This window comes from Schistocerca serialis, chromosome 3 (assembly GCF_023864345.2).
Source record: "Schistocerca serialis cubense isolate TAMUIC-IGC-003099 chromosome 3, iqSchSeri2.2, whole genome shotgun sequence".
In the NCBI taxonomy this organism is placed as follows: Eukaryota; Metazoa; Arthropoda; class Insecta; order Orthoptera; family Acrididae; genus Schistocerca; species Schistocerca serialis.
In genome coordinates this window covers 681206845-681233233 of record NC_064640.1, presented here as the reverse complement: position 1 = coordinate 681233233, position 26389 = coordinate 681206845, and the positions used below count along the sequence as shown (strand labels likewise).

General features: G+C 42.9%; 1 protein-coding gene and 1 non-coding gene across 2 annotated transcripts in view; one reads left to right on the top strand and one right to left on the bottom strand.

The window, feature by feature from the left end:
• LOC126470563 (uncharacterized) overlaps positions 1-26389 on the top strand; it is a 341531-nt gene that overhangs the window by 194259 nt on the left and 120883 nt on the right. The gene's annotated exons all lie outside the window — the stretch shown is intronic.
• Positions 10666-10740, bottom strand: Trnas-cga (transfer RNA serine (anticodon CGA)). The gene has a single exon. It is a non-coding gene; the product is annotated as a tRNA-Ser (tRNA).

The window sequence follows — 26389 nt, the reverse complement described above, 5'->3', positions numbered from 1 at the left end:
TAATTTATCGACTAAAATGTTTGGCACGTCTTTGTGTATTTGGAAAAAATGAAAAAGTCGCATAAAAACGTTATTTATTTCTTTGTCATAAGAAATATTGTGAAGGAGAGGCTGATTAATTAATAACCTAATTGCTTTCAAGTAAGTTATAAATAATGCTCCATTAAAGTTCATAATGCAACATATAAAATTATGTACAGTGCCTATGAGGTATGATGAAAAAAAATCACATTTTATTTTGAAAATCATTTTTCTCTGAATAAGTATCTTTTGCACTCTGGAACCCTATGTATGGTACTCGGAAGGTACCTAAAATAAATATTGCTTCTGCTTCTCGTTTTATGTACGTAATTTATCTCAGCATTATCGATGCCTTCATTTTTAACCCAATGCAAAAGACCTGTCTTAAGGAACTAGTCCTTCAATTAAAATCTAAAAAATAGTCTTATTTCATTAGAAAGAAACTGTTCAATCCTGTTATTGATAACTTCTGGAATTTTATCGATTTCTGTTTGAATCTTTTTAATATTTTAAACTGACAGTCTTACCTTACGATTTAATGCAGTGACTTTTTCATTTTTCATTCAGCAGATGAATAGGATTAAAGATGGCTAAAGCGACATAACTGAGCCAGAGGTACCTTCAACTATTTTTCGATTTTTGTGAAGCTGCACTAGAGATACTACGAGAGACAACATGATATGTATAAATTTTCGAAATAATACTGAAGTCCAAATAGGATACTTCGGCTTAAGAAAGGACACAGAATATACAAATATTAAAAATTGTTTTTTCTTCTTATTGTGATAATTCAGATTACTCACGCTAAGAACTATTTTTAAGTAATAAATAGCTCTCTTGCATGATAGATAGAACATGGAGCACGCAAACCTGCTCCGTGAGATTGAACTTCACAAAGTATTTCGAACAACATGGAGTATTCGGGACACAACGACGAAATACAAGTCTTGGTTGTATTCCAGATTGGAATTTATTAAAATCTATTCCAGTCCCATCAGACTGAAATTATCTGAAGACTGGTTCTGCGGCTCAGGTTTCCCACAAAACGCTTTTGAGAACAATTTCATACATATGTTGCCTAACAATTTCATACATCTGTTGCCTGGAATTCAGGAGACCTTTTCCGAAAGTTTTAAACCATGCAGCTAAAAGCGTCCGAATTTGAAGCTCTTGTGTCAGACACTACGGCTTTGAAATATGATTGAAGAAGACATTCAGCGACAGTTTCATGGACAATATTTTCCTGCTTATTTCCACAATAAGCAGTACGAGCAAAATATGGATAAAACTTATCAGCATTTTCCGAATGGTGAATTTTCGCTTACATTGTCAAAACTGTTGTGTAATAATCTAACTTGTTTCCTGGGAAAGGAATTTTTTTAATAGCAGATGTTTTGTAATTTTTTTTTAAGTTGCCTTAAGTCTGCTTCTTCGTTATGGGAGCACTGACTTCTCAAAACTGTTTCTTACTATGATATCTCCTGGGTTTGAAACTTGTCTACTTCGTTGATGTCTTTGTATTTTTTTTCTGCAGTTTTGATAGGTCACATTTAGTGTTGGTCTTTTCTTCTGCTTTCTCAAAGAATATCAGCGAGTCACTTTGTTTGACCATTTAATTTGCTAGGTTGAGTGGGATTCTGTCGCTATCTATGTCAGTCGATCGGATGGTGACGTAGTCGGAAAAGGCTGGACATGAATCATAGTTCGCTGGCCGTTGTGACCGAGCGGTTCTAGGCGCTTCAGTCCGGAACCGCGCTGCTCTGGTAATTCTGCTAATTCCTGTCTTGCACCCATAATCACGCTGGAAATCTTTTAACATGAATCACATGAGTGCAAATGACTACTTTTCCAGCCGGCCGGAGTGGCCGTGCGGTTGTAGGCGCTTCAGTCTGGAACCTCGTGACCGCTACGGTCGCAGGTTCGAATACTGCCTCGGGCATGGATGTGTGTGATGTCCTTAGGTTAGTTAGGTTTAAGTAGTTTCTAAGTCTAGGGGACTGATGATGGTTCAAATGGCTCTGAGCACTATGGGACTTAACATCTATGGTCATCAGTCCCCTAGAACTTAGAACTACTTAAACCTAACTAACCTAAGGACATCACACAACACCCAGTCATCACGAGGCAGAGAAAATCCCTGACCCCGCGGGGAATCGAACCCGGGGGGCGTGGGAAGCGAGAACGCTACCACACGACCACGAGCTGCGGACAGGAGACTGATGACCTCAGATGTTAAGTCCCATAGTGCTTAGAGCCATTTTTTGAATCGTAGTTCCTTTAAACTTGGTTTTGTTCTGAGTAAGATGTAGCCATTTTTTATTAACTCTGTTCATTATGTTCGGATGACCTTTTCGAGAACACGTTTTAAAAACAATGGATATGGGGTGTTATCTTGTCACGCTCTTGTTTGACCTTAAGGGAATGCCAGACACATTCTAGAGTCTTCATGTCTGTTGGAGTGGCTGTGAAAAGGGTCAATAGTTCCCAGTCAACCTCGCATCAGGTTAAAACTGTTCTTAAGTGACCGTCTACAGCTGTTAAGTATTAAAAAAAAAAAGCATATTTACGCCATCACTCGTACAACTCTATTTCTTTTACGCCATCACTTGTACAACTGTATTTCTTTTTACCGGTTTCAGTTACAGCAATCATCTTCACAGGGGAAAATTGTGAGACACAAAAGACAGACGAATATAATTAGATACAGGCAAAATAGAGAATCGTGGAAATTAAAAACAGTTTTTAAAACCGTAGTACTTACACAGTATACATCAATGGATCAAAGATACATTTTCGCCAAATAGGGCACAACCAAATGCAGAACATACATAAATGTTGTAAGAGTCTGTCTGAACATAATCAATATAAACGTACTACACATTAGCATTGTATACTTGGTGAGAACTTCACGCTTGATAACTGACACGTTATGATTTTCAAAGGTACAACTTTTATGTATCCGTCAAATAGATCATTTGAAACAAATACAAATTGTGAATCTGTAAAAGATTACAAATGTTCTTTGGTCTAGTTAAATATTACAGTAACAAAAATATAGTAATGATATGGTGTCCATTCTCTGAATAACAACACAGATTTATAACGTGATATATGTTATGTGGACCTTAGTATTACAGGAATTAAATGCGATGTATTTATCTGAACGAAACAATGTGAAAGGAGTTAATCTAAGAGGATCGTAATGGAGTATGATTTTCGAAACGTTATACAATGTGATAAACTGCAGATGAGGTTATTTGCGTATGCAGATCGACAGAAGCAATAAAAGTATGATAAACATTCAAAACAAACTAGAGAACATCTAAATGTAATAATAAATTAATACTGTTTAGCCCTAAAATTAAGTTAAAGCTAGTACCAATTAATATTGTGTAATTCTTTGCTCCTGAGGAAATCAAAAGCCGACGGAAGAAAACCTACAGAATTATCTCGCTTTTCACATGTAGACAAGTGGTCATACCACTAAATATATCAGTCTAGCTATTAAGGGTATTTGTTTACACATGAGACAATGAAGACAGTGTAGGCAATCTAAACTACTGGCCATTAAAATTGCTACACCACGAAGATGACGTGCTACAGACGCGAAATTTAAACGACAGGAAGAAGATGCTGTTATATGCAAATGATTAGCTTTTCAGAGCATTCACACAAGGTTGGCGCCGGTGGCGACACCTACAACGTCCTGACATGAGGAAAGTTTCCTAACGATTTCTCATACACAAACAGCAGTTGACCGGCGTTGCCTGGTGAAACGTTGTTTTGATTCCTCGTGTAAGGAGGAGAAATGCGTACCATCACGTTTCCGACTTTGATAAAGGTCGGATTGTAGCCTATCGCGATTTCGGGTTACCGTATCGCGACATTGCTGCTCGCGTTGGTCGAGATCCAATGACTGTTAGCAGAATATGGAATCGGTGGGTTCAGGGGGGTAATACGGAACGCCGTGCTGGATCCCAACGGCCTCGTATCACTAGCAGTCGAGATGACAGCCATCTTATCCGCATGGCTGTAACGGATCGTGCAGCCACGTCTCGATCCCTGAGTCAACAGATGGGACGTTTGCAAGACAACAACCATCTGCACAAACAGTTCGACGACGTTTACTGCAGCATGGACCTTCAGCTCGGAGACGATGGCTGCGGTTACCCTTGACGCTGCATCACAGACAGAAGCGCCTGCGATGGCGTACTCGACGCCGGACCTGGGTGCACGAATGGCAGAACGTCATCTTTTCGGATGAATCCAGTTTCTGTTTACAGCATCATGATGGTCACATCCGTGTTTGGCGACATCGCGGTGAACGCACATTGGAAGCGTGTATTCGTCATCACCTTCCCTGCGTATCACCCGGCGTGATGGTATGGGGTGCCATCGGTTACACGTCTCGGTCACCTCTTGTTCACATTGACGGCACTTTGAACAGTGGACGTTACATATCAGATGTGTTACGACCCGTGGCTCTACCCTTCATTCGATCCCTGCGAAACCCTACATTTCAGCAGGATAATGCACGACCGCATGTTGCAGGTCCTGTACGGGCCTTTGTGGATATAGAAAATGTTCGACTGCTGCCCTGGCCACCACATTCTCCAGATCTCTCACCAATTAAAAACGTCTGGTCAATGGTGGCCGAGCAACTGGATCATCACAATACGCCAGTCACTACTCTTGATGAACTGTGGTATCGTGTTGAAGCTGCATGGGCAGCTGTACCTGTACACGCCATCCAAGCTCTGTTTGACTCAACGCCCAAGCGTATCAAGGCCGTTATTTTGGCCAGAGGTGGTTGTTCTGGGTACTGATTTCTCAGTATCTATGCACCAAAATTGCGTGAAAATGTAATCACATGTCAGTTCTAGTATAATATATTTGTCCAATGAATACCCGTTTATCACCTGCATTTCTTCTTGGTGTAGCAATTTTAATGGCCAGTAGTGTATTTATTCGTTAGCAGAGAATAAGCCCACCGTTGTCCAGGGCGCCTCCAGACACGTCTTCACTGATCATCGGGGCTCAGTTCGAAGCGGGACTCATCCCTGTGGACAATTCTACTCCAGTCAATGAGATTCCAGGTCGAAGAAGTGTCTGGAGACGCCTGGGACAGCGGCGGAATTCCAGACTGACTGTCGCTCCCCGGCTCGACGACTAGGAATTTTCTTTTCATAGCTGGACCCCTTTGGATGTCATCCGCGGCATCCTATCAGTGCAGCTGTACGTCGACGATATTCTACACCCCGTTTTCTTGCCCTTCATGGCAAGCCATCCTGGGCTTACACTTCAGCAAGATAACACCCGCCCACACACGGCGGGAGTATCTACTGCTTAACTTCTTGCTTGCCAAATCCTACTTGGCCAGCAAGGTCGCCGAATCTCTCCCTAATTGAGAACGTTATGTGAATTATGGGCAGGACCCTGCAATTAGCTCCGAATTTTGACGATCTATGGCCCCAGTTTGACATAATTTGGCACGATATCACTCAGAAGGACACCAAACAAGTCTACCGATCAATGAAAAGCCAAATAACTGCTTGCATAAAGGTCGGAGGTGCACCAGCGCGTTACTGGCTTGTTCATTTGCTCAATGTGTGAAGCTCTTACTTCTGAATAAAGCATTCAGTTTTTCTGAAACAATGGTCATTTGTTTGTCTGTACATGAACATCACCGCTGCCGATTTCCGTTTCATTCGGATAATTCTTTCGTGGTGCGTCTTTTTTTGGGCTGCCTTAGAGTGTACTTGTTCGTTTGAAAATTATAACGTGTCATTTTTTAAGTACTATAAGTGTGCTAATGTACAGCACGTTTATGTTCAGATAGACTCTTATGACCGTTATGTGTGTACCACATTTGATTGTGTCCTGTTTGACGAAAATATATTTTTCATCCATTGATGTATACTGTGTAAGCACTACGGTTTTAAAACCTTTTCTAATTCCCCATTTCTATGTTGCTTGTGTATATTTATGTTTTTCTCTTTTGTACCTTACTGTTTCCCCCTGTGAAGATGGTTGTTATAACTGAAATCGATACAGCCGGCCGGAGTGGTCGAGCGGTTCTAGTCGCTACAATCTGGAACCGCGCGACCGCTACGGTCGCAGGTTCGAATCCTGCCTCGGGCATGGATGCGTGTGATGTCCTTAGGTTAGTTAGGTTTAAGTAGTTCTAAGTTCTAGGGGACTGATGACCTCAGCAGTTAAGTCTCATAGTGATCAGAGCCATTTTTTAAAAATCGATTCAGAATAAATATACAGTTGTACAGCTGATGGTGGAAATATGCTTTTCTAGCAAGATGATTTTTAAAAAGGGCTCGTGGTCTATCGAGTCTTGCGCTTTCTTAAATTATACACAGACGCACATACTTCTTAGCCGTATGTATTCAGTATCTGAATACCGTTTTGGAGTTGTGGACCTGTTCGGCTGTTGTATTTATTTTGTGTAATATTTAGAGGAACATTGTCATGTCATGGTGGCGTAATATTACGGGAGAGAATCCGGCATTCTGAATTGAGGAGTTGTAACGCAAGGGCATCCTTGACAGTCCCCTCGTAAGGAATGGCGCGGCCGCATAGCCTGCTTGCCGAGAGACGACGCTTACAAAGGGCTTATCACAGAGAGTAAATCTGCAATCTGGAAAAGAAGCGCGGGCCTGCAAATACAACAGCTGGGAACAGTAAAAGGAAGATGGGAATCATAGCAACCACGCGGAAGTGAGCGTTTGAGGGAGAGCAGTCAACACGCAAACGACGGCCGGTCACAGCAGGCCGACAAGCTAATAAAAGCTCAGGAAGGCACTAGTGGGCGCCCAATGTTCCACCCATCGTATTGGAAAACACTAGCGGAGGGACGATGGCACTGTCTGCTGAAGAAACTGGAAAGTGTGAAAGTAGGGGAAATTTTAGTGACAGGGCAATGAAATAGTATGAGTGAGAATATTTCAGCATTTTAAGCATCAAAACACAGTCACTGTATAATGTACTTTACTTCAGCATCAGAACCATCAAAAGTTTTTGTTTTCCTTCTCAAAGAGTGACGGAACAACCATGAATCTGTCAAAACCTTTAACAAAAATAAATTTTCGTAAAAATGTTTTTGGTAATTAAACTGTGAGTAAAACAAGATTATCCCACTTTCGGGAAGGTTTAATCTGAAATAAATAACTTAATTAGTGAGGAAATAATTAAATTAATCAATAAAAAAGATAACGAAAAGATCACATCTTGAACTAATCCAAAAATCAAGATAATAAGAACAAGTTTCTAACTGAAACAACGGGACGTTTTGAAGAGAAATGTAAGAGTCAAAACGTTCTATGGCCAAAAAGAGAATGAAGAATGAAAATCACACTCTTAACTTCTGTAAATAACAAAGAATAAGAATGTCGCACATGAGATTAGAACTGGAAATTTTGGCTAGGAACAATCTGATCTCGCTCACGAGGATCAAGCGAATGTTCAAAGTCGTACTGACTTTAGCTGAATTAAATTCGTTAAAGTGAAATTAATGGAATTCGTGGGAGTGGAACCAGTAAAATTTAGTGACATCAAATGATAACAATAAAATCCGATCACAAAATGCTACGCCTGAAAATTTAACGAATATATTGAGAGAAAAGGAAATATGTTTCAGAGCTGACTTTGAACGCGGGTCGTCTCCTGTTGCGAACAGTCGCTTCAACCAGTTATGCTCATCCGTGCACACATGTCGTTAGAAATGGGACGATAACATCAGGGACACTCATAAAAACCTAAACGGTTTAGGAGACTTCTCTCTAGGAGCTACAAATCTGGGATAGAAACCCGAGACTGGTCCGAATTTTCATTATTTCGCGACGCATTCAAACTCATTTGTTTTCCTTTATTGTAGGGAATGGTAATTCATGCAGAACGATCCATATATTTAAGAGCCGACAGAAGTTTGGGAGTATGGTTAATATTACAATATCTCCGCCCATCGTGCGTACAATCTGCACGTGCCCACATAAAGTGTTGAATAATATTGAAATAACTTTGTAGAAACAATACATTTTTGCAAGGTAAGATGTTGATAATGTTTCAAAACATAGTGCACCTTAATATTAAGATATTTACCTTGCAGCAATATCAAAAATGTCCGCCTCCGTAGATGAGTGGTAAGGAGCTGGGCGGAGGTCTGAAGAACTCTTTGTTGGTTTCCCAAGCAGGCACGGTATGTCGGCGGGTTCGTTCAAGGAACTGACCACCCTCTGTAATGAAGAAACTGAGTGAAGCATTCATCTATGTAATTTCGGAGGTGTAATGCGACATCCGCACAGAAATGATTATGAAAAATTACGAAGAATAATAGACAAAGGAAAAAGTAGTCAGCGTAGTTGGCTGTTACACGGTGGACACGAGCTCAATTCCCAGTACTGACAAGGATCTTTCATTGGTGGGAGGACTGGGTGCATTCAGCCTCGCGATATCAAATGAAAAGCTACTTGAATGAGAAGCAGCGGTTCCACGATCTGGAAAGTCGTCAGATCGATCGGGAGAGCGGTGTGCTGACCACAAGCCCCTCCATATTGCCTCCGCATGATGCCGCCAGGCAGCGGATGACACGGCGGCTGGCCGGCATCCATTGGGCCTTCAAGGACTGGACGATTATCCTGTTAATGTCAAAAATATGTTTGTAGTTGTGAACGTTTTGCTACAAGCAATACACATATAAAGAGTCGCAAAACACCAAAACGACTTCCATAACGACAGAACAGTTAATAAAGGATACTGTTACCCTCAGCTTCCACGCATGCTTGGCAGCGACATGATGGTCTCTGTAGATGCCCCATTGATGATGGAACCCATTTATGAAAAGGCGCTGCGTGGAGGCCTGAAAAACTAGTTGACGATTTCCCAAACATGTGCTATAGTCAATAGAATTTAGATCCAGAGATCTCTTTAATGGCTCTAAGCACTATGGGACCTAACATCAGAGGTCATCAGTCACCTAGACTTGGAACTACTTAAACCTAACTAACCTAAGGACATCAAACACATCCGTGCCCTAGGCAGAATTCGAATCTGCGACCGTAGCAGCAGCACGGTTCCGGACTGAAGCGGCTAGAACTGCTCGGTCACAGCGGCCGGCTAGACCTTGTTGACCAGGCTATGACCTTCATACACAGCTGGCCATTAAAACTGCGACAGCAGGAAGAATCGCAAATAAACAAATTTTATTTGTTGTGCGTACGCAATGAGGTGACAAAAGTCATAGGATAGCTCCTAATTTCGTCTCGAACCTCCCATTTTCCGGCGTAGTGCAGCAACTCGACATGGTATGGGTTTAACAAGTCGATGGAAGTCCTCTGAAGATGTATTACGCCATGCAGTCTCTATAGCCGTCCATCATTTCGGAAGTGTTGAAAGTCCAGGATTTTGTGCGCTAACTGACCTCTCTATTATGCCCTATAGCTGTTCAATGGGATTAATGTCAGGCGATCTGGGTGGCCAAATCCTTCGCTCGAATTGTCCAAAATGTTCTTCAAACCAATCGCGAACAAAGGTGGCCTAATTACTTGACATAATTGTTTGTGAACATTAAGTCATGAATAGCTGAAAATAATCTCCAAATAGCCGAACATAACTATTTCCAGTCAATGATCGGTTCAGTTGGACCAGAGGACCCATTCCATTCCATATAAACACAGCCCACGCTACTATGGAGCCACCACCCGCTTGCACAGTGTATCGTTGACAACTTCGGTTCATGGCATCATCGGGTCTGCGGCACACTCGAACGCTACCATCAGCTCTCACCAAATGAAATCGGGACTCATCTGACCAGGCCACGGTTTTCCACTCGTCTAGGGTCCAACCGATATGGTCACGAGCCCAGGAGAGGCGCTGCAGGCGATATCGTGCTGTTAGCAAAGGCACTCGCGTCGGTCGTCTGCTGCCATAGCCCATTAACGCCAGATTGTGCCGCACTGTCCTAACGGATACGTTCGTCGAACGTCCCACACTGATTTGTCCGGTTATTACACGCAGTGTTGCTTGTCTGTTAGCACTGACAACTCAACGCAAACGCCTCTGCTCTCGGTCATTAAGTGAAGGCCGTCGGCCACTGCGTCGTCTGTAGTGAGAGGTAACGCCTGAAATTGGGTATTGTTGGCACACTCTTGACCCTGTAGATCTCGGAATATTGAATTATTTAACGATTTTCGAAATGGAATGTCCCGTGCGCCTACCATTCTGCGTTAAAACTCTGTTAATTCTTGTCTTGCGCCCATAATCACGCTGGAAATCTTTTAACATGATTCACATGAGTGCAAATGACTGCTTTTCCATTGCACTGCCCTTTTGTACCTTTGTGTATGCGATACTACCTCCATCTGTATATGTGCATAACGCTTTCTCATGACTTTGAACACCTCATTGTACAGTATAGTTGGAAAAATACATTATTAAGATTGTAGATGATTTCAAGCGTTGGTAGGTTGCGAAATTTAGTATACACAGCTGTCACTTCTGGCGGTGACAATGACTCTCGCCAGGCTGGACGTCGAGTCGAACTGAGTTTGGATGACAGATACGAAGTCATTCCACACTGCTTCAACTGTAGGCTAGAGACACCAGTCGAAGTGAAACTTCCTGGCAGATTAAAACTGTGTGCCGGACCGAGACTCGAACTCGGGACCTTTGCCTTTCGCGGGCAAGTGCTCTACCAACTGAGCTATCCAAGCACGACTCACACCCCGTCCTCACAGCTCTAATTCCGCCAGTACCTCGTCTCCTACCTTCCAAACTTCACAGAAGCTCGCTTGCGAACCTTGCAGAACTAGCACTCCTGGAAGAAAGGATATTGCGGAGACATGGCTTAGCCACAACCTAGGGGATGTTTCTAGAATGAAATTTTCACTCTACAGCGGAGTGTGTGCTGATATGAAACTTCCTGGCAGATGAAAACTGTGTTTACTGAGAAGTCTGGAAAACGCGCTGGACAGGCAACAGTCAAACACGCTGTGTATCGAGGTAGATAAAGACAGGAGGACAACATGCGGTCGTTCGTTACCTTGTTGAAAGATGAACTGCCGTTTAGCAAAAAAAATACGAGCTTCCTGATTATCGGACCTGATTTTCAACTGATTTCAAGACTTTCTAGCAGACAGAACTCTATACGTCGTTCTTAATGGAACAAAATCGACAGATATAAAGGTAATTTCTGGAGTACCCCAAGGAAATGCGATAGGACCGTTACTGTTTACAATGCATTCAAATGATCTAGTAGAAAGTGTACGATGATCTTGAAGACTGTTCACAGATGATGTGGTTGCCTGTAAGACAAATGGTTCAAACGGCTCTGAGCACTATGGGACTTAACTGCTGTGGTCATCAGTCCCCTAGAACTTAGAACTACTTAAACCTAACTAACCTAAGGACGTCACACACATCCATTCCCGAGGCAGGATTCAAACCTGCGACCGTAGTGCCTGTAAGACAGTAGCAGAGCCATAAGACAGTATCGATTAGCAGAAAGACCTGCAGAAGATTGATGAATGGTGCAGTCTCTGGCAGTTGACGCTGAACGCAACTAAATAAAACATATTATGCATACATAGGAAACGAAATCCTCTACTGTACAGCTACACTACTGATGACAAATTTCTGGAATCAGTACCTACCGTAAATTATCTAACAGTAATTATTCAGAGCGACCTTAATTGGAATGACTATATAAAATACGTACGAAGAAGGAAAAACAGATGCCACACAGATTGATAGGAACGATCGTAGGGAAATGTAGCTCATCCACGAAAGAAATGGCTTACAAGACGCTTGTTGGACCGATTCTTGAGTAATGTTCATGAATCTCTGGCCCGTACCAGGTAGGACTGATAGACGAGACGGAGAAGATCCAACGAACAGCGGAGCGTTTCGTCACGAGGTAGTTCAGGCGGCTGAGAGCGTCATAGAGACTCTCAACTCCAGTGGCAGATGTTGCAAGAGATGCTTTGTGCATCACGGAGAGGTTCACTACTGAAATTTCGAGAGAGTACTTTTCGGAAAGAGTCGGACATCGTATTACTTCCTTTCACATAAACCTCACTAAATGACTAAGGTGAGAAAATTCGAGAATTAGAGCTAATGCAGACAGTCATTCTTCCCAAGTGGCGCCATTCGAGAGTGGAACAGGGAAGGGGGGGGGGGGGGGGGAAATCAGTTAGAAGTACCCAGAAGTACCCACCGCCACACAGCGGCAGATAGCTTGCGGAATATTGATGCAGATGTGGAAAGATAACGTCATGGAGACCCTGAAGCTACCAGTCAGAACACACAAGAAATGTAATGCCTGCTGTCCAAATTACGTGAGGTTGTCCTGTTCTCTATCCATTAAATGAATTCGTAATTGCGAATAAAGACAACCATCGGTTGTAGAATGGAATGACGAGAATGAAAATTTGTGCCAGATTTCCCGGCTATCACGAGCGGTCGCCCTATCATTTGGCTATCCGTGCACGACTCACGGCCAGACCAAAACTTCCACATGTCGACAACCATGCATCTACGACCTGAACTCGTACATCCGTTACGTATATTCTCGTACAGTCAGACGTTGTAGTTGAAAGTCGCTTGCCTGGTATCGGCAGATAAATACGATATTACAGTGCCTTCAATCCTCTTGGGAGGATGACGATTCAGATTCGCGCTGGGTCATCCAGATTTAGGTTTTTTGTGATTTCCCTAAATCGCTGCAAGCAAATACCGGGGTGGTTCCTTTGAGAAGGTACGGCCGATTTCCCTCACCATCCTTGAAAACAGTCTGAGCTTGTGCACCGCCTCTAATAATCTCGATGTCAATGGGACGTGAAACCCTACTCTTCCTTCTTTCATTATTTCACTTTTTTCATACGCGAACGGAATGTGAAGAAACTCTTATAAGTGGTACAATGAGAAGTACCCCTGCCATACTCTCCACCGATAGTAGTAGAGTGTAAATGTAAATCTTTACGCCTTTCCTATAGGCCCACTGTGTAAACGGAATATTATGGCTTGTTATGACTGTTGGAGTTTATGCTTGTGGCATAAAACTGGAAGTACGACAGTTATTCCAGAGTTACATTCATAATATTCGTGTGTAGACTATGAAATATTGTTTGTCCCAATAATATATTCGTTTCCATGTATTTAGTTTGCTGAGGACTTATGTCACGTGGTTTACAAAATGCATCTCACACATTGCTCTGCCTAACAGGAAGCGCTATATGACAGACGTATGCGTAAACACAGCCAGTAATACTAGCAGTAACATGTTGTGGAAGTGGCTGCTGAAGGAGACTTGGGTGGCATAGCTGTCATTCGAATCGAGTTCTTACTTGTGCGCTGGAAGAAGCTGAACAACACCTGTGCTAGGAAAAGCAGAAGTTTCAATCAAGAGTTTCCATTCACACCCAGGCTTCTTCTCATTTCCGTCTCCTCTTTGCGTATCCTTGTGTTAAATGGTTCAAATGGCTCTGACCACTATGGGACTTAACATCTGCGGTCATCAGTCCCCTAGAACTTAGAACTACTTAAACCTAACTAACTTAAGGACATCACACACATCCATGCCCGAGGCAGGATTCGAACCTGCGACCGGAGCAGTCGCGCGGTTCCGGGGTGAGCGCCTAAAACCGCGAGACCACCGCGACCGGCTATCCTTGTGTTAGTGTAGATGATAAATTGTCTTTGTGATGAGACGAAAGACGATTATTTTATTTTCAAGAAACCCTATTATACTAAAAATCTACAGTTTAAAAAAAAATGACGCACCGGGCTACGTTGTGGGATAATTGTGTACTTCAGCTGATATATCGGTGGCTTATGGGTTCGAATCCTGCCTCGGGCATGGATGTGTGTGATGTCCTTAAGTTAGTTAGGTTTAAGTAGTTCTAAGTTCTAGGGGACTGATGACTGCAGATGTTAAGTCCCATATATTAATTAAACGGACATCTGTTGATTCTTGCTTCGGTTACACAGATGTTCATAGAGTAGAGCTAGCACAAGGGTAGTGTGAGGACATTCGTCAACGGTGCTTCACGCTCTGAAGCGGTACCTATGTAGCACGTGCTGGGATAATAACAGGATAACTACGTTTTTTCTCGTTTGCTGAATATCATTCCTTCTCTCCAGGGTATGTTTCATTTATTTCCCTCTTAAACTGCCACAGTACTCTGAGAACACAGCTGCCTCTTCACCAAAAATATTTTGACAGACGGTCAGTGTACTCTCAGAGTAAGAATGAACCGTTATCCCTTCCTTAAAACATATTACACAAATAAAAAAGTTTTGCATCACCTCGGTTACGAGAGTTCCGGAACCTGTACAGAAAATTGGAATAGAGATCAACATAAACATCATTTCCGCCATTTTTATTGCTCATGAAAACCACACATTGCACTTTGTACTACCATACAGCGTGACCTTCGGAGATGGATCAGAGTGCTGTACACACCGGTACCTCTAGTGCCCAGTAGCAGGTCCTCTTGCATTGACGCATGCCCGTATTCGTCGTGGCATATTATCCACAAGTTCATCAACGCACTATTGGTCCAGATTGCCCAATTCTCAACGGCGATTCGGCGTAGATCCCTCAGAGTCGTTGGTGGGTCACGTCCTACGTAAACAGCCCTTTTCAATCTATCTCAGGCAAGTTAAATAGCGTTCATGTCTGGAAAACATGCTGGCCACTCTAATAATTCACAAGATGTGCACGATGGGGGCGCGAATTGTTGTCCATGAAGACGGAATCCTCGCCAATATGCTGCCGATATGGTTGCACTATCCATCGGAGGATGGCATTCACGTATCGTACAGCCGTTACGGCACCTTCCATGGCCACCAGTGGCGTACATCGGCCCCACATAATGCCACCCCAAAACTACAGGGAACCTCCACCTTGCTGCAATCGCTGGATAGTTCAGCCTGGCCGGCCGTTGTGGCCGAACGGTTTTAGGCGCTTCAGTCCTGAGCCGCGCTGCTGCTACGGTCGCATGTTCGAATCCTGCCTCGGGCATGAATGTGTGTGATGTCCTTAGGTTAGTTAGATTTAAGTAGTTCTAAGTCTAGGGGACTGATGACCTCAGATGTTAAGTCCCATAGTGCTCAGAACCATTTGAACCATTTAGTTCAGCCTGACCAGGTGGACCCCAAACAAGTCTCCGACGATTGTCTGGTTGAAGGCAGATGCGACACTCATCGGTGAAGAAACGTGATGCCAATCCAGAGCGGTCCATTCAGCATGTTGTTGGGTCCATCTGTATCACGCTGAATGGTGTTGTGGTTCCAAAGATGGACCTCGCCATCGACGTCTGGAGTGGAGTTGCGCATCATGCAGCCTATTATTGAGCACAGTTTGAGTCGTAACACGACGTCCTGTGGCTGCACGAAAAGCATTATTCAACATGGCCAGGGTACCTCCGAGCCATTACCCGTAGGCAGCGGTCATCCACTGCAGTACTAGCCCTTGGGCGGCTTGAGCGAGGCATGTCATTGACAGTTCCTGTCTCTCTGTATCTCCTCCATTTCCGAACAACATCTCTTTGGTTCACTCCGAGACGCCTGGACACTTCCCTTGTTGAGAGTCCTTTCTGGCGCAAAGTAACAATGTGGGCGGATTCGAACCGCGGTATTGACCGTCTAGACATGGCTGAACTACAGACAACACGAGCCGTGTACCTCCTTCCTGGTGGAATGACGAACTAATCGGCTGTCGGACCCCTCTGTCTAATAGACGCTGCTCAGTCATGGTTCTTTAAATCTTCCTGGTGGAATGACTGGAAATGATCGGCTGTCGGACTCCCTCCGTCTAATAGGCGCTGCTCAGGCATGGTTGTTTACGTCTTTGGACAGGTTTAGTGACATCTCTGAACAGTCAAAGGGACTGTGTCTGTGATACAGTATTCACAGTCAATGTCTATCTTCAGGAGTCCTGGGAACTGGGGTGATGCAAAACTTTTTTTCATGTATGTATTTAATTTCGACGGAAGAGGTCAGGAGGTAGTTATTATTGTCTTCGCATACGAATTCAGTACGCGATAATTACTGTTAATAAACTAATTAAGTCATAATTAAAAATTTATAATGGCAATCAAGTGACAGTACATAGTGTCACTTCATGTAAGTCACTCAAATTATCTTTTAATTCAGGGAGTGTACAGCCCTCCACAATGTCGTTGTCAGTCCGCCACATCTGCTCTCAGTACTACCTAGAAGATCTCAAAGAAATTTGAGAAAATTCCAAATTAGTGCTTGCAGTTTATTGAGTCTGAAATGTCGTTTCCTTCTTACATCTCCATAAAACAACATTGACCAGAAATATTCATGCCAATTTACAAAAATGGTTCAAATGGCTCTGAGCACTATGGGACTTAACATCTGAGATTATCAGTCCCCTATAACTTAGAACTACTTAAACCTAACTAACCTAAGGACATCACACATATCCATGCCCAAGGCAGGATTCGAGCCTGCGACCATAGCGGTCGCGCGGTTCCGGACTGAAGCGCCTACAACCGCTCGGCCACTGCGGCCGGTGCCAATTTACAGATTTGAAACTATCTTCTGGGACTGATTCCGAGATTGTAAGCTGAGAAAACTCGTTGAAGGTCTCCTGACAGTCTAGTGAGCCCTGTAACAATTATTACACTACAATTATAGAAAATACAGATTACGTTACTACATACCAGTAGTAGCAAACTAAGGATCAATAATTCGATTTTGTATTAATCGATATTTAGCACAAAACTGTACTTCTCACTCATATGTGTTACGTGTACTGTAAAACTAAAACTCGAGGTTTAAACTTATAATTTTCTTTTCATTCAGTATTATTTGCAGGATGTTTCGTTGAGACAGGCAACGATTAAGTACGTAAGTATTTAGAAGTTAGAAATGTTTGGAGCTGCATCCGTACAACGCACAGGATGAACATTATCCAGTTTATTTCGTTTAAGAGTCACTCTCTAAGTTTATGCATTAAAGCGCTTGTGCATCAAAGGTCACCGTAAATTTGTCCATTACATTAGCGAGAAACACAGACATTACTTTCTGTATTTATCGATGGTTGAGCATTAAGGTGTTTTAACATTCACCCAGAGTTGTAGGTAAATAATGAAATGCTTTGCAGAGCAGGGGTGTTTGAATGCTCGCGATATTGCTTTTTTCCGTTTGAAAGCCCTAATCGCGCAGCTGTCCCAGGCACGAGACAGCCGACTGTGATTTCGAGGACAACAAATGCCTCCCTTATAGTCACTCGCTAAAAAGAACTACAAAATAAACGCGGAGCTAGGTATAGCCTTTGAAATTCCGTGAACGACGAGAATTTAATTTCGGTGCGCATGGAGGATAGGTAAGGTCTAGCTTCACTTTTTTGTTACGATTCGTGCTGTTGACAGCTTCTGCATAAAACACGTAAGGCAAATCGAAATATTGAGGCAACACGCAACGAGTTTTCTTTTTCCATGATACGACCTTCCACGATACCTCCTTTAGTGGCAGAAAAAAAAATTTCCAGGAAATTTGGTCTCTTAATTGTGTAAGAAACGGCAAAACTGACAGCGCAGTACCCAAAAAAGTAGAAACAGAACAAACATACTTCGGAATTAGGAGTCATCGCTTTCAGAATTTTTCCAATAGGCTTTGCAGCAAAAATAATACGGAAATAAAATGAATATCAGAAAGTGTTGTGAAACTTTTCATGTAACAATTACGAGGGCAGACCACCACAGAGAATTGGCAGGAAGCACAGACGGCTGCCTTCTATGACAAGGGTATTGTAAAGTGGATACAACGTTACGACAAATGTGTAAGCTGTAGCGGCGACTATGTAGAGAAGTAGCTGGAAGGAGTAGCGAACTGTTGCAAATATTTTTTATTGTTACTGTGGTTTCCATTGCGCGAGCGATCGGACCTTAATAATCGAATAGTCCTCATAGTGACGTACCACGTGCGAAGCCCACTCGTGCAAATGACACCTTTAAAACCTACATCCACGCCCGATGTAGGATACTAACTAGCTACATTTGCTTTATGACGGAGCGATTCTGCCTGGAGATCACTGACGCGATCCTCTTTAGATCGCGCAATATGTCGATGGTACAGTCTTGATCTCATACGTTGGCAAAAACGACATTTACGTAATTTTATTCCTGTTGCCGCAAATATGAAACCAAGCACAGCAAGTCGCCTGTTTAGCACGAACACAAGATACCGTTAAACTAAGTGACTGCCCATTAACGTTGCAACACCAGAAAGTTGCTATTCACAATATACATAAATGACCTTGTGGATGAGATCGGAAGTTCACTGAGGCTTTTTGCAGATGATGCTGTGGTGTATCGAGAGGTTGTAACAATGGAAACTTGTACTGAAATGCAGGAGGATCTGCAGCGAATAGACGCATGGTGCAGGGAATGGCAATTGAATCTCAATGTAGACAAGTGTAATGTGATGCGAATACATAGAAATATAGTTCCCTTATCATTTAGCTACAAAATAGCAGGTCAGCAACTGGAAGCAGTTAATTCCATAAATTATCTGTGAGTACGCATTAGGAGTGATTTAAAATGGAATGAACATATAAAGTTGATCGTCGGTAAAGCAGATGCCAGACTGAGATTCATTGGAAGAATCCTATGGAAATGCATTCCGAAAACAAAGGAAGTAGGTTACAGTACGCTTGTTCGCCCACTGCTTGAATACTGCTTAACAGTGTGGGATCCGTACCAGATAGGGTTGATAGAAGAGATAGAGAAGATCCAACGGAGAGCAGCGCGCTTCGTTACAGGATCATTTAGTAATCGCGAAAGCGTTACAGAGATGACAGATAAACTCCAGTGGAAGACTCTGCAGGAGAGACGCTCAGTAGCCCGGTACGGGCTTTTGTTAAAGTTTCGAGAACATACCTTCACCGAAGAGTCAAGCAGTATATTGCTCCCTCCTACGTATATCTCGCGAAGAGACCATGAGGATAAAATCAGAGAGATTAGAGCCCACACAGAAGCATACCGACAATCCTTCTTTCCACGAACAATACGAGACTGGAATAGAAGAGAGAACCGATAGAGGTACTCAGGGTACCCTCCGTACCCTCCGCCACACACCGTCAGGTGGCTTGCGGAGTATGGATGTAGATGTAGAAAGAATGAAAAGTAACTTAACTTACTCTGCATGTACAGCACATTAGGAAGAATACGAGGAGACGTATTGTAGCTCGTCCACGTGCACCAACGACCAACCAACTGGTTTCAACGTTTTCGGTGGAGAAAGAGAGCGCCCTATTACAAGAACTCGTTATCAGCCTTGTGGCAAGCATGGCCCGCCATTATAATGTGTAGGACACCACAATGAATCGCAGTGACGTCAGTGTATTATTGTCTTTGAATAAAAGTGACATTTATGTTCGTCTCATTGCCTGTTTCTATCAGTTACCTTCTGTGCGGTACCGAAACAGTTCTTTCCATGTACGGTCCAAATTTCATCGAGCCATGCTATAGGGGCCATCAAGAATTTTCCGTCTGAGGGCGTTGCTGCAGCGTATATGCGAGGTAGCGCGACTCTGATGAGAATCTTTAAGCATGTAGGCAACAGATTAGTGTGGTTTCTTTGTCATTCCATGCGGTAAATTCGGAAACGTGAACTATGGCGATGTCGTTAGCAAATGCGTCCAAAGAGAACCAACATGCTGTTATTCTTTTCTTGGGTGCTGAAGGACAAACACCAGTAAACATCCATCAGAGAATGTCACGTCTGTCGAAAACCAACGACGTGGAATGATGCGCCAAGTTCCGTGCTGGTCACGGTTCCACACAAGACCAGCACGGAACTTGGCGCACCATTCCACATGGTCGGTCAACCTGGGAGACCAGTTTCATCCATTATGGACAAATCTGAGACACTCGAAAACCGCCCAACGGCCTTAATCTCTCGCCATGCAATTATCACATCTTCGATCCCTTAAAAAAAGGCCTTAAAGGGTCGACGTTTCCTGACAAACGAAGATGGCAGCAGGCAGTTATGGACTTCTTCACATAACAAGACACGGTGTTTTAAGAAACAGATATCTTCAACATGGTGTGTCAGTGGGATTATTGCCTCAATGCTCATGACGAGTTTGCCTGATTGGCATACCGAATCTGGACTGTAAGGCCTTCAAATGGAAACTTTTTAATTCCCCCTTATACTTGGCAGTGACACATCATGTGAAAGTAACTTTCCTCCGTAGGTTCTGCACACCAGTGAACCTTACCCGTATTACTTTTTCTTATTCGTTACTTGACCTACTCCTGTATCACCCCTATTTGATTTAATAATTATAGCCCTTTTTTCACCTGATCAGGAGTCTGGTCTTGCTGCCCTGCACTTCAGTAATTCCCACTATAACTTCAACCCATTCATTTTTATTCTTAAATTTTCTAATCTACGTACCCCATAAAAGGATCTAACATTCCACATAGAATCCTAGATTTGTTTTTCATGATGACTACATTCATATCCACACAGGGACATGAATGGGAGACTGTTTCCAGTACAGAATAGTTTACCCAAAAGAATACCATCATAAACCATACAGTGGACTTGCATGCCCTTGGCAAATATCACGACTGTAATTTCCCCTTGCTTTAACCGTTCGCAATACCAACTTAGGAAGGCAATTTTGATTAATGCGTCGATCAGACCAGTCATTCGTGTACACTATTGCCCTTGCAACTGTTGAAAAGTCTTCTGCCCATCTTCAGGAACCATATGTAATAATTAATTTTAACAAATAATTTTAATAATATTAAATAATTTAATACATGTAATGAAAATTAATTAATTAATTAATAATGAATACAATAAATAGCTGCAAAAAGTCGCAAATTTCACAGAATGCTGGTCACAACTACTTTAAATAATAACTTTAAATACAGCTCTTAACTGCATACTGATTATTGATGTTGATAAAATAATAACCAAAGTACTACTGTAGTCATCCAAGGATCAATAAACCGCATAGAAATTGGACATGACCTAGGGATAATAATTAGTTAGTGCATTTTTAACTGGAAGTATTTTGAGCGGTTGTTTAAGTACTACAATTTAAAGGTGTTCTAATATGTGAAGCTACAATACTAAGATCCCAACTACAGCCTGCGGGCGTCGTCTCTTGGTTCATTTTTATTTCTGATCGTGCTCGTCTAATACCAATTATGACTACTCTTACAATGAATATGCCTTGTCCTATCTTATGACGATTACAGATAGTTTACACTGTTGTGCTATACAATGAGAAAAGTTAATACGTAAAGGGTTTCTGTTTAACTGATAGTCCATATCAGTAAACTAAGTACTCTCATTCTTTACTTTCAAGATGTTACACGAAATGCTCATGGGTGGAATTTGCCTTACCCCCTCCTCTAAGCACTAGTGCTGCACGGCGTTAGAATTTATAAACAGTAATACACAAAGCCTTTAATTAAATGTAACAAAAATGATAAAAGTAGTACACGTTATACCGCTAAACATCTTGCAGACGAACATGTACACCAGTACAGTATGTAAGGGTAACCTTATCCCCTGTCATTCGTTTTGTTTTTGTTTCAAATCACTAATGTCTTAATTGTGGCGATGCTGGCTGAGTCTAGGAACCGTGGCTGTGTCGAACAATTGCATTTTTCTGCTACTAGTCACATTTATTTATTTTGCGTTTAACTCAATATACTGAAAGGCGTTGCAATCATGTCTAGTTCATCATCAGGCGTTTTTGCATACAGATGTTACTTAAAGGTAAAATGTTTTAGCCTAAATTAACCTAGAACTGCTTAGTTCATTATTCAGCTGCTGGAGTGGCTATACGGGTGGAGAGGGAGGGCAGCGGGTGGCCAGAAATCGTTGTCCAGTGTTGTCTTCTGCTGGCGTGGAGTTGTAATTGACACCGCAGCCTGTGCGCGATGCGAAACTATCTGCACCCCGCACAGTGTATGGTGTCAATTACAACAACTCCACGCCAGCAGAAAACAACAACGGACATCGTTTTGTGGCCACCCACGTTTGCTCCCTCACCTCAAATTCCCCAGCAGTCACGGCAGCAGTAGCAGAACAGTGAACGAAACGGATGTACGTTAATTTATACTAAGTCATTTTATCTTCAAGTACTTATAACATCTGTATACATAAACGCCTGGTGATCAGCGAAACACTCTTGAAACGCGTCGCAGGGCGTTAACTTGAACAAAAAATAAATTTGACTTGGCAGAAAAATACAAACGACTAATTTCTTATCTTTCCGGTGTTAAAATTTTTTCTCGTTATTTACGTCATTTTAAAGCCTTTGAACACCAAATGTCTTGCGATTTGCGTTTAGCGCATTCCGTAATCTTTCCGACCTCTTACGTAGGAAATATAGGCTACTGAATTCATTATGCTCAACTTTGGTCTGTAGTAGTAGGTCACATATAAGATTCTCGCTTGGCCTAAAAAGTTTTACCCAGGAATTTATGATCCCAGCCAAGTCAATGGGAACTAATAGGTTGGTGGATTTCAGGAACGTCCTGCTAAGGGGCACTTTAGTCCCTGAGCAAAGACTTCTGATACGTTTAGGTAATTTAAATATGAATCAACAGAGGAAAAGGTGACATTGATCAACTATATCTTGGGATATCATTTATAGAATCACTAGACCGAATACTTGTGAAACAACTGTATGTGGTCAGTCAAATGGTTCAAATGGCTCTGTGCACTATGGGACTTAACATCTGCGGTCATCAGTCCCCTAGAACTTAGAAATACTTAAACCTAACTAACCTAAGGACATCACACACATCCATGTCCGAGCCAGGATTCCAACCTGCGATCGTAACAGTCGCGCGGTTCCGGACTGATGCGCCTAGAACCGCTCGGCCACCGAGGCCGGCTGTGGTTAGTCATATATTTTACGCGAGAAAAAGAGTGATTGAGATCAGAAAATTAACATGAGGAGCGAACACACTGTCGTCATATCGTCGATCCGTACGGAAATGGAACAGTGAAGGTAGCGCTCAGTAACAGTATCAGACATCTCCGTCATACACAGTTGCGTCTTTTGACATACGCTTTGCTTCAGAAATTATAAAATGAGATGAAAATTCTGGCACAGTAGCACTCACAACACTTGAAACCGTTTTAATAAAAGTCTTACAAATGGTATTTTTCAGGCTCCAGTTACAGTAATTGTCTACGGTGACCAATGCGCCACACGATCATTTCACGTACATCAACGTAGAAAACATTTACTAAAGACAAGTGCGCTTGTGGTGTGGACCTATAACCTGTGCCAGTCACTTCTCTCTTGAATGAGTGCCAACATCTCTAGACAAATACAAGGTGCTCTAAAATTCCCCTTACAAACTTCTAGTACTTGTAAAGGGGAGTGACCAGATAATTTATTATGCGTGACCCAGTATATCATTTGTTTTACAGTTCCACTCATTAATAACCAAAGAAACAAAAAGCAAACTTAAACAGTTACTTTACAAACACTGTTGTTTACAGTTAAACCGTTTTTCTCCTTTGCAAAGGAGGGTTAGCATTCTGATCCACAGGAAGTAAGGTTCGATGTGGAGACCACCAAATTCGGTGCACATATTGTACCTACGAATGATGTGGTAGAGATACTCTGTCACATCTGATCTGTTTACAGTCTGTCCTCTAGCGACCACAACTCGTGCCACTAGAATTTTCTGTCACTACAGGAGTCTCATAAATCATCCATGTTACTCTAATACTCATAGACAAGTGAATAAGGCTCGAACCAGGTCAGAGAGGAAGGATAGGCATCAAATAACATCAGACGATACGACCTGAGCACCTCCCACCATGACTACCCTGTTGCATACCTACTTAGCAAACATGTTTTCAAATGGTTTTAGCACGGTGTAGCACGGAAACGATACGTTTCAGGACATGGGTTCCAATTCAAAATATTGTCTACTCAGTCTCCTCTACAAGTCCTAGAAGTTTGTAAGGAATATTTCAGAGCACGCTATATGTCTCGATGCCAGGGCATAGAACCGGTGATAACACTGACGCCTATGCAATGTCTAGGAAGAGGGAAAGCCTGCTGTACGTGGACGCTAAAAATTACAATTTTTAACACTCTTGTTATTATGTCATCGCCCTGGTCATCGTAGATTCCGAGGCATCACTTGTAGCGTGAAGTATCTCGAAAGAGGCTCAATGCTTCATTTGTGATGGCATCTCTCTCGAAAGGGGAACGAAGCTCCACTTGCCGCAGCATGAGGACTCGAGAGGTAGGGATGCCGTGTAATACAATTTCCGCGCGTGTGAGGGGAGAAATCATTCTCAATCGATAGTGGCGCCGTAGACAAAGCACGCCTAGTCGGCTAGAGCTTAAAGGCAAGCAATATCCGACGCATGGAGTGGTCAGCAAACTCTGCAGACGTTAATCCCATAGAAAACTTTGCGGCTTTCACGTACTCAAGTCTGACTGGCTTTGTCTGCGCACCACTTTCACCAGATGTTCTCCAGGAACAATGGGCGCATTCATAAATCAAGCTGATCCATGCACTTCCTAACAATGTGCGTTGAGGGTTGGTTTATTTTTTGGATAACAGTTTAGATATCTGATCCTGATGCAAACTATCACTTGTTTTGGATTCGTTACTTCGGAGGCCAAACTTGTTAACGACCTATTAAGAAAGTTTGTTATGTGATTTAGTTTTTTCCAACAATACAGGCACCTCTCTAATGCCATAATGCCTTCTTCTTATTGTATACAGCGATCTTGTATAGCTCCTACGTGTATCATGTGTAGTGCTTATCTTCACCGGCTGCTTCGCATACAGGATGTAATTAAATGAAATGTGCATATGGCATTGTTACCCGGGACTTAGCTTCTGGGGAGTTTGGTCGCCTGATGCATATTGTTCGTTTGTTTGTTTGTGTGTGTGTGTGTGTGTGTGTGTGTTTGTACGCCGCCTCAGAGACTTGCGCGACGATGTTGATTAAATGACAGTGAGGCAACAAACACACAACGCCGAACCGAGAAAAACCCTGACCCGGCTGGGAATCGAACCCAGGGCCCACGCGATAGGGAATCAGCACATTAACAGCACGACCACGTGCTGCTGGCACATCGTGTAATAAAACGACACCGACCGACTTCAGTGCGTTGTAGGGGGTATCGCGAAGAAAAAATTGAGGATAGGAACCCAGCTCTGGAATACTCATCAAATGACACTACAGGACGCCGAAATTATAATGACCATAGTCCGCAGCTTTGTTACACCTGTCTCAGAAAACTTGAGTTCCCACGCAGAAGGATCGGAAGCAGTCCCTTTATGACCGGCGTGAACGCATTTCACACCATCTAACGTCCTGAATGACGTCGGGCCTACTACGCGAGTTCTTTTTGTGATCCGTCAGTGTAAAAACACCGTTTGCTACCGGAGGGACGGGATAGACGCAGGCGTTAGCCCCTATAACCTGGGTGCTCTGAGCGTCTTTAAATAACGTTTCCGAGCACTGGTTCCTATCCGCAAGTCTTTTCTCAAGTCATCCTCTGCAACTCAGTGCAATATGTCGCTATCGTTTTGTTACAGCATTTAATATAATTGGCACATAGACTATCTAATCAAAAGTGGCCGGACACCACTAGGTAATGCGGTATTGACCCCTACATGTCACGAGAAGCGAACTCGCCAGTGTACAAGGAGGCGAAGGAGAAGTAACAGAAGAATGAGTCGGTCAGGAGAGCTAAGTGACTTCGAACGTGGAATACGCATTGGCTGTCACCTGAGTATCTGGTCGATCAGTGGCATTTCAAACCCTTTTGAAGATGCCTAAGTCGACTCTTGGTGATACGATTGTCAAGTGGAAACGCGAAGGAACAGCCACAGCAAGACCAGGCAGGGACCGTTGAGCACTGCGTGGGTTGGTTATAAAAAATAGCGTGAAATCAGCGAAAGGAATCACTCGTTAGCTCCAAAGTGCTACCGGCAGTCCATCTGTGCGTATTGAGTTAAAAGAGTGCGGTAGAATGGTCGAATAGCTTCTCACAAGTCACTTATTTCTGTAGTCTGTACTAAGCGACGCTTGGTGTGGTTCAAAGAGTAACCCCACTGAGAGTGAATGACTGGGAACGAGTGATAAATCACGCTATCCATTGTGGCAGTCGATGGAAGGGTTTGGGGTTGGCAAGTGCCTGGAGAACGTTACTTGCCATCAGGTACAGTGCCAACAGTGAAGTACGGAGAAGGTGGTGTTAGGGTACGGATGTGTTTCTCGTGGTTAGGGCTTGGTCCCCTCCAATTCTGAACTCATGATCCGTTGATGTCGCCCTTCTTTTAGTCAAGGTTTGCCACACATATCTCTTCTT